The following is a 13,798-nucleotide window of genomic DNA, read 5'->3' on the forward strand; positions in this document are numbered from 1 at the left end:
CCCCTCACCCCACCCCACAACAGTCCCTGGTGTGTGATGTTCCCCTTCCTGTGTCCATGTGTTCTCATTGTTCAATTCCCAGGTATAAGTGAGAACATGCGGTGTTTGGTTTTTTGTCCTTGCAATAGTTTGCTGAGAATGATGGTTTCCAGTTTCATCCACGTCCCTACAAAGGACATGAACTCATCATTTTCTGTGACTGCATAGTATTCCATGGTGTATATGTGCCACATTTTCTTAATCCAGTCTATCATTGTTGGACATTTAGGTTGGTTCCAAGTCTTTGCTATTGTGAATAGTGCCGCTATAAACATATGTGTGCGTGTGTCTTTATAGCAGCATGATTTATAATCCTTTGGGTATATACCCAGTAATGGGATGGCTGGGTCAAACGGTATTTCTAGTTCTAGATCCCTGAGGAATCGCCACACTGACTTCCACAATGGTTGAACTAGTTTACAGTCCCACCAACAGTGTAAAAGTGTTTCTATTTCTCCACATCGTCTCCAGCACCTGTTGTTTCCTGACTTTTTAATGATGGCCATTCTAACTGGTGTAAGATGGTATCTCATTGTGGTTTTGATTTGCATTTCTCTGATGGCCAGTGATGATGAGTATTTTTTCATGTGTTTTTTGGCTGCATAAATGTCTTCTTTTGAGAAGTGTCTGTTCATATCCTTCACCCACTTTTTGATGGGGTTGTTTTTTTCTTTCTTGTAAATTTGTTTGAGTTCATTGTAGATTCTGGATATTAGCTCTTTGTCAGATGAGTAGGTTGCAAAAATTTTCTCCCATTCTGTAGGTTGCCTGTTCACTCTGATGGTGGTTTCTTTTGCTGTGCAGAGCTCTTTAGTTTAATTAGATCCCATTTGTCAATTTTGGCTTTTGTTGCCATTGCTTTTGGTGTTTTAGACATGAAGTCCTTCCCCATGCCTATGTCCTGAATGGTATTGCCTAGGGTTTCTTCTAGGGTTTTTATGGTTTCAGGTCTAACATTTAAGTCTTTAATCCATCTTGAATTAATTTTTGTATAAAGTGTAAGGAAGGCATCCAGTTTCAGCTTTCTACATATGGCTAGCCAGTTTTCCCAGCACCATTTATTAAATAGGGAATCCTTTCCCCATATCTTGTTTTTGTCAGGTTTGTCAAAGATCAGATGGTTGTAGATGTGTGGTATTATTTGAGGGCTCTGTTCTGTTCCATTGGTCTATATCTCTGTTTTGGTACCAGTACCATGCTGTTTTGGTTACTGTGGCCTTGTAGCATAGTCTGAAGTCAGGTAGCGTGATGCCTCCAGCTTTTGTTCTTTTGGCTTAGGATTGACTTGGCAATGCAGTCTCTTTTTTGGTTCCGTATGAACTTTAAAGTAGTTTTTTTCCAATTCTGTGAAGAAAGTCATTGGTAGCTTGATGGGTATGGCATTGAATCTATAAATTACCTTGGGCAGTATGGCCATTTTCACGATATTGATTCTTTGTACCCATGAGCATGGAATGTTCTTCCATTTGTTCGTATCCTCTTTTATTTCATTGAGCAGTGGTTTGTAGTTCTCCTTGAAGAGGTCCTTCATGTCCCTTTTAAGTTGGATTCCTAGGTATTTTATTCTCTTTGAAGCAATTGTGAATGGGAGTTCACTCATGATTTGGCTCTCTGTTTGTCTGTTATTGGTGTATAAGAATCCTTGTGATTTTTGTACATTGATTTTGTATCCTGAGACTTTGCTGAAGTTGCTTATCAGCTTAAGGAGATTTGGGGCTGAGACAATGGGGTTTTCTAGATATACAACCATGTCATCTGCAAACAGGGACAATTTGACTTCCTCTTTTCCTAACTGAATACCCTTTATTTCCTTCTCCTGCCTGATTGCCCTGGCCAGAACTTCCAACACTATGTTGAATAGGAGTGGTGAGAGAGGGCATCCCTGTCTTGTGTGTTTTTTCAAAGAGAATGCTTCCAGTTTTTGCCCATTCAGTATGATATTGGCTGTGGGTTTGTCATAGATAGCTCTTATTATTTTGAGATATGTCCCATCAATACCTAATTTATTGAGAGTTTTTAGCATGAAGGGTTGTTGAATTTTGTCAAAGGCCTTTTCTGCATCTATTGAGATAATCATGTGGTTTTTGTCTTTGGTTCTGTTTATATGCTGGGTTACATTTATTGATTTGCACATATTGAACCAGCCTTGCATCCCAGGGATGAAGCCCACTTGATCATGGTGGATAAGCTTTTTGATGTGCTGCTGGATTTGGTTTGCCAGTATTTTATTGAGGATTTTTGCATCAATGTTCATCAAGGATATTGGTCTAAAATTCTTTTTTTGTTGTGTCTCTGCCCGGCTTTGGTATCAGGATGATGCTGGCCTTATAAAATGAGTTAAGGAGGATTCCCTCTTTTTCTATTGACTGGAATAGTTTCAGAAGGAATGGTACCAGCTCCTCCTTGTACCTCTGGTAGAATTCGGCTGTGAATCCATCTGGTCCTCGACTTTTTTTGGTTGGTAAGCTATTGATTATTACCTCACTTTCAGAGCCTGTTATTGGTCTATTCAGAGATTCAACTTCTTCCTGGTTTAGTCTTGGGAGGGTGTATGTGTCGAGGAATTTATCCATTTCTTCTAGATTTTCTAGTTTATTTGCATAGAGGTGTTTATAGTATTCTCTGATGGTAGTTTGTATTTCTGTGGGATTGGTGGTGATAGCCCCTTTATCATTTTTTATTGCGTCTATTTGATTCTTCTCTCTTTTCTTCTTTGTTAGTTTTTCTAGCGGTCTATCAGTTTTGTTGATCCTTTCAAAAAACCAGCTCCTGGATTCATTAATTTTTTGAAGGGTTTTTTGTGTCTCTATTTCCTTCAGTTCTGCTCTGATCTTAGTTATTTCTTGCCTTCTGCTAGCTTTTGAATGTGTTTGCTCTTGCTTTTCTAGTTCTTTTATTTGTGATGTTAGGGTGTCAATTTTAGATCTTTCCTGCTTTCTCTTGTGGGCATTTAGTGCTATAAATATCCCTCTACACACTGCTTTGAATGTGTCCCAGAGATTGTGTTATGTTGTATCTTTGTTCTCATTGGTTTCAAAGAACATCTTTATTTCTGCCTTCATTTCATTATGTACCCACTAGTCATTCAGGAGCAGGTTGTTCAGTTTCCATGTAGTTGAGTGGTTTTGAGTGAGTTTCTTAATCCTGAGTTCTAGTTTGATTGCACTGTGATCTGAGAGACAGTTTGTTATAATTTTTGTTCTTTTACATTTGCTAAGGAGTGCTTTACTTCCAACTATGTGGTCAGTTTTGGAGTAGGTGTGGTGTGGTGCTGAGAAGAATGTATATTCTGTTGATTTGGGGTGGAGAGTTCTGTAGATGTCTATTAGGTCCGCTTGGTGCAGAGCTGAGTTCAATTCCTGGATATCCTTGTTAACTTTCTGTCTCGTTGATCTGTCTAATGTTGACAGTGGGGTGTTAAAGTCTCCCATTATTAATGTGTGGGAGTCTAAGTTTCTTTGTAGGTCACTCAGTACTTGCTTTATGAATCTGGGTGTTCCTGTATTGGGTGCATATATATTTAGGATAGTTAGCTCTTCTTGTTGAATTGATCCCTTTACCATTATGTAATGGCCTTCTTTGTCTCTTTTGATCTTTGTTGGTTTAAAGTCTGTTTTATCAGAGACTAGGATTGCAACCCCTGCCTTTTTTTATTTTCCATTTGCTTGGTAGATCTTCCTCCATCCCTTTATTTTGAGCCTATGTGTGTCTCTGCATGTGAGATGGGTTTCCTGAATACAGCACACTGATGGGTCTTGACTCTATCCAATTTGCCAGTCTGTGTCTTTTAATTGGAGCATTTAGCCCCTTTACATTTAAGGTTAATATTGTTATGTGTGAATTTGATCCTGTCATTATGATGTTAGCTGGTTATTTTGTGCATTAATTAATGCAGTTTCTTCCTAGCCTCAATGGTCTTTACAATTTGGCATGTTTTTGCAGTGGCTGGTACCAGTCGTTCCTTTCCATGTTTAGTGCTTCCTTCAGGAGCTCTTTTAAGGCAGGCCTGGTAGTGACAAAATCTCTCAGCATTTGCTTGTCTGTAAAGGATTTTATTTCTCCTTCACTTATGAAGCTTAGTTTGGCTGGATATGAAATTCTGGGTTGAAAATTCTTTTCTTTAATAATCTTGAATATTGGCCCCCACTCTCTTCTGGCTTGTAGAGTTTCTGCTGAGAGATCAGCTGTTAGTCTGATGGCCTTCCCTTTGTGGGTTACCCGACCTTTCTCTCTGGCTGCCCTTGACATTTTTTCCTTCATTTCAACCTTGGTGAATCAGGTTATTCCAAGACACAATTATGTGTCTTGGAGTTGCTCTTCTCAGGGAGTATCTTTGTGGCATTCTCTGTATTTCCTGAATCTGAATGTTGGCCTGCCTTGCTAGATTGGGGAAGTTCTCCTGGATAATAAATATCCTGCAGAGTGTTTTCCAACTTGGTTCCATTCTCCCTGTCACTTTCAGGTACACCAATCAGACATAGATTTGGTCTTTTCACATAGTCCAATATTTCTTGGAGGCTTTGTTTATTTCTTTCTATTCTTTTATCTCTAAACTTCTCTTCTTGCTTCATTTCATTCATTTCATCTTCCATCACTGATACCCTTTCTTCCAGTTGATTGCATCGGCTCCTGAGGCTTCTGCATTCGTCACATAGCTCTCGTGCCTTGGTTTCCAGCTCCATCAGGTCCTTTAAGGACTTCTTCTCTGCATTGGTTATTCTAGTTATCCATTCTTCTAATTTTTTTTCAAAGCTTTTAACTTCTTTGCCATTGGTTTGAATTTCCTCCTGTAGCTCAGAGTAGTTTGATCATCTGAAGCCTTCTTGTCTCAACTCGTCAGTCATTCTCCATCCAGCTTTGTTCTGTTGCTGGTGAGGAGCTGCGTTCCTTTGGAGGAGGAGAGGCGCTCTGCTTTTTAGAGTTTCCAGTTTTTCTGCTCTGTTTTTTTTTTCCCATCTTTGTGGTTTTATCTACCTTTGGTCTTTGATGATGGTCATGTACAGATGGGGTTTTGGTGTGGATGCCCTTTCTGTTTGTTAGTTTTCCTTCTAACAGACAGGACCCTCAGCTGCAGGTCTGTTGGAGTTTGCTAGAGGTCCACTCCAGACCCTGTTTGCCTGGGTATCAGCAGCAGAGGCTGCAGAACAGCGGATATTGGTGAACTGCAAATGCTGCTCCCTGATCGTTCCTCTAGAAGTTTTGTGTCAGAGGAGTACCTGGCTGTGTGAGGTGTCAGTCTGCCCCTACTGGGGGGTGCCTCCCAGTTAGGCTACTCGGGTGTCAGGGACCCACTTGAGGAGGCAGTCTGCCCGTTCTCAGATCTCAAGCTGCATGCTAGGAGAACCACTACTCTCTTCAAAGCTCAGTTGGAAATGCAGAAATCACCTGTCTTCTGTGTCGCTCACGCTGGGAGCTGTAGACAGGAGCTGTTCCTATTCGGCCATCCTTGGCTCCTCCCCTACCGGCCTGGAGCTGAGTCAATTTGGGGAGCCGAGTGAAATACCTGGGTAGAGGAAGCAGTGGGTAAGGTCCTGGGAGCTCGCTGCATCCCCAAGCAGGTCATTCCTGCCTGGCACCACAGGGATCCATTGGGAGGGTGGCCAGAGGAGCTGGGGGGTAGGGAACACTCTCATCTCTTATTTCTTTACCTGTGTTACCTTTCCATAGGCCTCTTTTGTATCTCTCAAAGTCTTGAGCTTCATCCTGGGAATTTATGGAACTCATTTAAAGGTGGGCCTCAATGACCTCAAATGCCCCCAGCAGTAAATTTTACGACATTCTCTCGAAGCTAAAGGTTGCACTGTTTTCAAGTGAAAAATACCTTTTTGGAGTCATTTTTAGGAACTGAACAGGATCTTGTTTCTTATTTTCTGTTGATATATTGGTATATCCACATTCTCCTCTTAACTTCCTCCCTGTTTAACTTCCTATTGCTCCACCTTTTTCAGAATACCATATTCCTTCACCCTGCATTGGGCAGGGCAATGGGAGCTAAAGCTGTTGGTCCAAGAGGAACACAGCTAAATGACACAAATGGGTTGTACCCACAAATCCAACATCACAGTATTGTAATCAGTATAGGGTTCAGTACTATGCATGGTTTCGGACATGGTCACTATGTCCTGAGGATTGTAGAGGCCAAGATCACCAGGGATTGGAGAGTTCAGGAAATATTTAATAGAAGAGGTTGCATTTGAGCTGGACTTCCAGGACTTTTTGTCTTTTACATGTTTGTCTGATTATAACAATAGCACATGCTTATTGATAAGTATTTAGAAAATGCAGATGTATATAAAAAGGAAAACTATCAATCATAAGCTCATCAGTCTGAGATAACCACTGTGTTTGTGTCTTTATTATAGACAATAAGTATTTTTCATGTTTTTAATTTTAAAACATTTAAACATAAAACATTGAAAACATTAAAATTAAAATTTTAATAACTTTTAAAAAATTCTATAAAGTTGATCATTATGTAAATATGTCATTATTTATTTACACAGACTCCTGATGATCATTTCATATATTCATCTAATAAATATTTACTATGTGACCACCTATGTGTTAGACATTCTAGGACTGGAGGTATAATAATATACAAGCTAGATAAAGTCATTGTCCTTGTGGAGCTTACATTCTCTGGGGAGAACAATAGCAAGCAAAGAAAGAGTTCGTGTGTGTGTAAAGGGGGTTGTAGGCATGCACACATGTATATCAAGTAGTGATGAATGTATAAGGAATAGGGGTTAGAGAGTGATGGGAGATACTTCAATTCTTTCCAGCTTTTTAGTCATAAAAAAGTGCCTGGATAGCAACTCTTAGCAATAGTACAGTAGTCCCCTCTTACTGGCGGTTTCACTTTCTAAGGTTTTAGCTACTTATATTTAACTGTGGTCTGAAAATAGGTGAGTACACCACAAAAATATATTTTAAAGGACAAAGAGAGCCCACATTCACATAAATTTTATTATAGCACAGTTATAATTGTTTACATTATTATTATTTATTGTTGTTAATCTGTTATTGTGCCTAATTTATAAATTGAATTTTATCAAAGGTATGTATGCATAGGAAAAAACATACTAACATGGTCTACATAGGGTTCAGTACTATCTGCAGTTTCAGGCATCCAGTGAGAGTCTTGCAACATATTACCTGAAGATAAGGGGAAACTACTGTAAATGAAAATATCTGTATTGCTTCCCCCTGAACAATATTGTATGTTTCTCTTTAAATCCTTGCCTTTTTTAGGCCCAAGATGGAATCTCTGTTTTAGTGTTTTTTTTTTCCATTTACTATTTGTCAGGTTGAACAATTTCGTTAGCTATTTGTATTTATTTATTTTTGAATTTCCTATTCCTGTTTTGATGTAAATCTACAAAATTTGAACATGGAGGAAAGACATTCCAGCAGGAGGAAATGATATGAGCAAAGACACAGAGGTGGGACCCCCTAAAGTGTGCTGTGGAATGCTGTTGATCCTAGATGAGGGTGGCCATGTTCATGTAAATGTGCACACAAGCTGAGATACACAAGAACATCCAATGATTTTGAGTTAAAATGTAGTCTTGTGTCTGGTGGTTGATCAGTAGCATTGATGATTGCTAAATATTCTGGATCCCCTTCCTTTGATTGTCCTTCTTGTGAGAGGACGATGCATCCACCCTGCTGAACTCAGGGGTGAGCATGTGAACTCCTACCAATGGCATCATGGTGGGAACAACAGCCAGAACTTTGAGACTCATCACATAATTCCCCATCTCCTCTCTGTCTCTCCCTTGAGTTTGGAAATGTTCCAGATAAAGACTACTTTTTCAGCCTAAATTTCTGAATAAAGGTGACTAATTGGTCTTCAGGGAGTTTGTGTGCTGTGTTGTCACAGAAAGATAGAAAAAGAAAGATTTTCTACATATTCAAGTCTCAATACCTACTGAAAGACCTGCATAAATGCACGCTAGAGAAGGAACAGCCTTGTTGAGAAATTTCTGTGCCTTATCTGAAGAATTTTTCCTCAGTTTCCTGTGAGCATTCACAAAGCCACCACTAGCTTTCAGGAAGTGACCACACACCATCAAGAGGATCAGCTGCTCAGGAAGGCAGGACCAGAAAAGGTATAGACGAGCCCGGGAGCAGGCTTCAACCACAGTGGCAGGAGGAAGTGGATTTGGTGCATTGCAGAAAGCAAGGACACTTTTAGCTAAAATGTGATGGGCACCTACTGTGCTATACACATTATCTCATTAAAGACTCACCCTTTCATCTGGAATGAAAAGCATTATCCCGTGTTTATGAAAGAAGAAACAAGTGTCAGCTCCACCTCCAGAACCTGTAAAGGCAATATTCAAAATAAGCAGAGGAAAGAATTTCTGATAATTAGTAATATTGCATCATATATACTAAGTAGCGGGTTGGAGTAAATTTGGTGAAAAGATTGTTGTTGAACAGACTGCAAAAGGAGCACAGCAGAAGAAAAGAGCAGGAGCATAGTGGGAGCTGCAAAGCAGCTGTGCATGCAGTAGTGTTCACTGGCCCATGGGTGCCCCATCTGACTCCCACAAGAAGTCCATGAAAGCCACATTGGCACACACTCTTCCACATTGGTGCACTCTTCCACATGCTTTCATTTATTTTTTCCTCTTCTTGCTCTTCTCTTATTCTTTAATCCAGCAAATCCAAATTATAAAGGAAATATATTTCCTCTCTAGTCTCAAGCGAGAATATTTATCAAAATTTCAGTTCCCGTTACAAAATAAAATAAAATCATATGTCAACAATGGACACTGGGGGCTGCTGGAAGCGGGAGGGGTAAGCATTGAAAAACTGTTAGGTACCATGCTCACTACTGGGGTGACAGGATCATCCGTATTCCAAACCTAGTATCGTGTAATATAACCACATAACGAACCTGCACATGTAGTTCCTGAATCTAAAATAAAAGTTAAAATTATTTAAAGTATCAGTAGGCAATATGACTTATCCTATAGACTCTTTTGTTTAACGAAGCCTAAAGCTATTGCATAAAGCCCGTAGCTAACTATAAGCCAAACTTAAATGAATAAAATAAGCACTACATTTAGCTCTTATATCTATCAATCATCTATCTATCAATCAATCTTTCTATCATCTGTCAATCATCCATTGAGCTAGGCATTCATGAGGCTTCAGATGACCCCTGTCATCCGAAAGTGAATATTTTCTATAAAATATTGGTTTTCTAGGTCACCGTTTTCACACTGTGGGGTCATGCCTCATAACTCATTAGTGAGTGATAAAATCAATATAATGGGTAGCAAAGAGTATGCACACACACACACACACAAATAGGACAGAATAGAAAATATTGTATTTTCTCTTTTAACAACACATGTCAAAAGAGAAAATGCAATTTTATAAAACTCTTGCTTCAGTACATTAGCAGACATAAAAAACTAAGTGCTAAACCAAAAATGTTTAAAAGTCTCCATTCTACAGTATGGTTCATATATTTTCTGAGCTAATAAAATAAATAATTTTTAAAAACATACATACATACATGCATATACCTTGTAACTGTAAGTAAATTATTTAACTTATCTGAAAATATTTACTCGTAAGTAAATATCAACGATACAAAGTCATGATAAAGGACTATTATAAAGGATAAAATGAGAACATGTTGCACAAGTCCCTCAAACTGCATCCAGCAAATAGCAAATAAATTGTAGCTATTGTTCTTATTATAAAATTACACACAGCATAACACTAGAATCAAAAAGTTGTGAGAAGAGAAAAAATATCCTTTAGTCATCTGCATTGGAGACCACTCATATGCAAGCTTAAATTCTTGGGTCCTCGCCTCTTCACTATTCTCTGCTGCAGAGATTTGCTTAGCACAGGCCTGTATCAGCTGCACCATGGCCTCCCACTCCTGCCCCATGGTCTCTCAGATGCCATAGTAGGAGATGTCTGTACAAACCAAACGGCAGGATAATTAACCCCTACGTGTCCAACCTTGTCCACTGGGGTCTGGGAACTAATTAATAATTTGTGGGAGCTCAGAACATGATATGTGAAAACATGGCACTCAGCAATTGAAAAAGCTACAGGAGCTAGGTCACTCTGACCACCCCCACTTTTCTGTATAAAGCATAGTTATAAAACATTTTTTTAATCTACCTTAACTGAAAGTAAGTCATAAGACCCGCATTCCAGAGGAGTACTGCACCAAACCTGGAGAGAAGGAATGATACACAGAGAAGCCAAGAAGAATTTGAACCTTTCAGGGCCTTTCTGGGTTCCCTCCCCCAACCTTCAGTTTATTATCATGAAGTTTCACCCTGTTTTTTGTACACTGACATTTCTACAGGACTGTCCATTCTTCATTGAACTGAAGTATAAAAATGCAGTTTTTTGGGGGGGGTCCTTGAGTCCTCATTTCTGAACGCTCTCATGTCACATAAAACATTGTTAAATCAATTGGCTGTGCTTTTCTCTTATGAATCTGTCTATTGTTATAGCACTGTAAGTAATAACTTACAGTGGGTGAGGAAAAATATTTACTTTTTCACTCCCACAAATTGATTCCCCCTTTGTCCCTTAGGTGGTCAGTTCCAAGATTCATGTCACAAGTTTCCTTAAAAGTTCTCTCTGAATCAAGCTTCTTTGCCTGTCACAGTAGACAATGGGATCATACATATTTGGATTGCCTTTCTCTCCTTCCTGCTTCTCTCCCCTCACCCCCCATAGGGGCAATAAGGTAATAACTTTTTCTCATCCGTCATAAGGGTCACGGATGACAGTCCTGTAACAAAAGACAGATTAACAGAAAAAAAAACCATAAGTTTATTTAACCAGGGTTTTATGTGACCCCCATACCCAGGGAAAACTGTGTGCTTTTATTCTAAGTCTGATGAAAAACGTGAAAAGTTGTGAAGAAGCATGATTGGACAAAGAAAGTAGAATCTAATAGTAATCAACTGCGAGGAGACCAAGCAAGGCCTATTTGTTCAGATTATTCTTGGGCTCTCTATGTGGCATTCCTCTCTCAGCATATGGGGCAGGAACTCTAGAACAAGACCCTCATGACCTACTTTCAGGGAAGGTAGGCCAGAGAGTGATGTTTCTAGGTTTTATGGTTCACTTTGGGGGAGAGGAGTTCTAACTTCTATAATCTGAGGTGGGGAGAAAAATTCTTGACACATCTTGGGGGAGTGTGGGGAAAAGAAGAAGGGAGAGCATGAGAAGGTCAGAGTGACCTTTCTTCTAAGGCCTTCCAATCTCCTTCCTAACGAAATACTCAGCATGCCATGACACCATATTTTGGGATATCGTGTTCTGATCCCTGATATGCTCATTTCTCTTCCCTAGAATCACTTTCCAAATAAAGCACAGCTGGTCCCAGACTTACAATGATTCGACTTACGATTTTTGACTTTATGATGCTTTGAAAGCCATATGCATTCTGTAAAAACTGTACTTCAAATTTTGAATTTTGATCTCTTCCCAGGCTAGCAATATACTGTACTCTACTCTTTCTCACTGGCAGCCACTGCCCCCAGTCAGTCAAGCAATTACAAGGGCAAACAACCAGCACTCTACGGGGCTCTATGTTGTTAGATGATTTTGCCCGGCTGTAGGCCAATGTAAATGCTGTGAGCACATGTAAGTAGGCTCGGCTAAGCTACAATGTTCTGTAGGTTAGGTGTATAAGATGCATTTCTTAGCTACATATTTTCAACATATGATGGGTTTATCTAGAGGTAACCCAAGTTAAGAAGCATCTAGCCCTGCATGCAAGCGTCTGTCTTGGGCTCTGCTCTTAAGGAGATCCAAGCTAAGAAAGTCTCCAACCTCCTTTTTTCATACCTATTTTATTCTTTCCACTGCTAGTGTTGTTCTTAGTAATTAGAGAAAATGAACCCCAGGAAGCGAGGCTCTTAGCAATGTTATGATACACCTAGAACACTCTGGTCTCCATTTCCAGCTTCTAGTGTCTTTTGTGAGGGAAGGAAGTAGACAGCAAGAAACCTAAAGATGTCCTTGACTTTATTAATTTGGAGATTTCAGGAATCATTGCTTTTTTCTAAAAGAGAAAACTGACAAGTATCAAAAGGAATTTTTGATGTCAAGACAAATAGGACTAGCTCCAATAATAAGCACTATTCTTGAACAGGGCATACGTTTGCCTTGTTTGTAAATACATGGCTGCATTTCTGCTCCACCAGAGTAAGTGACATATGCAAATCCTGTATAATACTCCCTTTCTAAGAAGGCTGCTTATTTGCTTTTTATGTTTGTTTCTGTAAATTGATTAGAGAGGAATTTGTTTATACCCCAAATAAGACAATAGAGAATTGTAATTATATTTCACCACAGGCCTCCAATTTCTGCCCTAGAGAATATAATGAAATGATGGAAACACCTCCTCCTTCTGCGGAACTGAAAGCTGTGCTTTAGGCTGTTGGCACAATTTCTGCCATGTACACCCCACCAATCATCAAATGGGCCCTAGGATTAAGATCCCTACCTTCAGGCTGTGGGCCCATAGCTGCACAGTAATTGCAGTGTTGCTTGCAGTTGTGTTTGATAAGGAATTAATGACATGTGAAACATTCCGACACATTTAGGATATCTCCTGCCTCATTGTAATTAAGGGAATCAAAACGCATTCTGATCTAGAATTGGAGGTAGCCTAAACCCTCCATCATTCTAAAACCTACACAGTAAGCTAAGACTATTACCTTATGTAATTTGTACTTTAGAAAATAAGGACATTGAATCTCAAAGAAGAAATAATCTTCTCAAAGTCAAATACTAAGTAGGTACAAGAACGCATATTCATACTCATATCTATCTGACTCTTCAAGACCACACTATTCCATCTCACATTAGCATTTGTGGAATAATTCCTATGTGCTGAGCATTGTGCTATGTGTTTCTATAAGTATCTATTTTACTAGCATCAGAATACCAACAACTCCTGAATTTGTATAAGGTAGCTGGCCAGCCAGCTCATACACGCATTCTCCAGCCTCCCACCAGTTATAGCCAAATATCCAGGTTCTCACCAAGGGAATATGAGCAAAAGTAATATGAGCAACTTTTGCATCACTTCTTTAAAATAAAATTACTTGTTTTCCTTTCTCTCTCTTTCTATTTTCCCTCAGGCAAGAAGCTTGACATAGCATCGATGAGCCCAAGTCAACTATATGAACAAAACAATGTCTCAGGAGGGGCAGGGAATCACGTCAGAAGAATCCTGAGTCCTTAGATGACCTTGTAGAAAAGAGCCACAAACTTACTCTGGGCTACCTTCGTACCTCTGAACTATTATGCAGAGAGAAATAAATGTATTCAAATCACTGTTTTTTGGGTTTCTTCATTCATGTAGCTTAGCCTATAACCTAAGTAATGAAACTCCAGAGAACACTGTACACATTACAAAGGAAAATCTAGAGTCAATTTGCCAAAGTTTATGTAGCCCATGAGTGTCAAAGCTGGGATATGAACCCAAATCTTGTCTCCATTTTCAGGGCTTTTAAATCAAACAGTGTAATTGACTTAGAAAAGTGCTTCTCAAAGTTTAGCAAGCATCAGAACCACCTGGAAAGCTTATTACAATGCAGATTCCTGAGCCCCTTCCCTAGAGACTCTGATCAAGGAGGTCTTGGGCCAAACCTAAGAATTGGCAGTTCTAACACGCCCCCATATGATGCTGAGATTACCTGTCTAGTGACCACAGTTTGAGTATCACTGACAGTAACTCCTTAAACAGAGATGG

General features: G+C 39.4%; 1 long non-coding RNA gene across 1 annotated transcript in view; it reads left to right on the plus strand.

The window, feature by feature from the left end:
- Positions 1-13,380, plus strand: part of LOC134731202 (uncharacterized) — a 280,179-nt gene extending 266,799 nt beyond the window's left edge. The window contains exon 3 of the long non-coding RNA XR_010113372.1: positions 13,185-13,380. This is a non-coding gene — a long non-coding RNA (uncharacterized LOC134731202). The remainder of the gene's footprint in view (positions 1-13,184) is intronic.
- Positions 13,381-13,798: the final 418 nt, after the last annotated feature.

This window comes from Pan paniscus, chromosome 9, assembly GCF_029289425.2.
Source record: "Pan paniscus chromosome 9, NHGRI_mPanPan1-v2.0_pri, whole genome shotgun sequence".
NCBI lineage: Eukaryota > Metazoa > Chordata > Mammalia > Primates > Hominidae > Pan > Pan paniscus.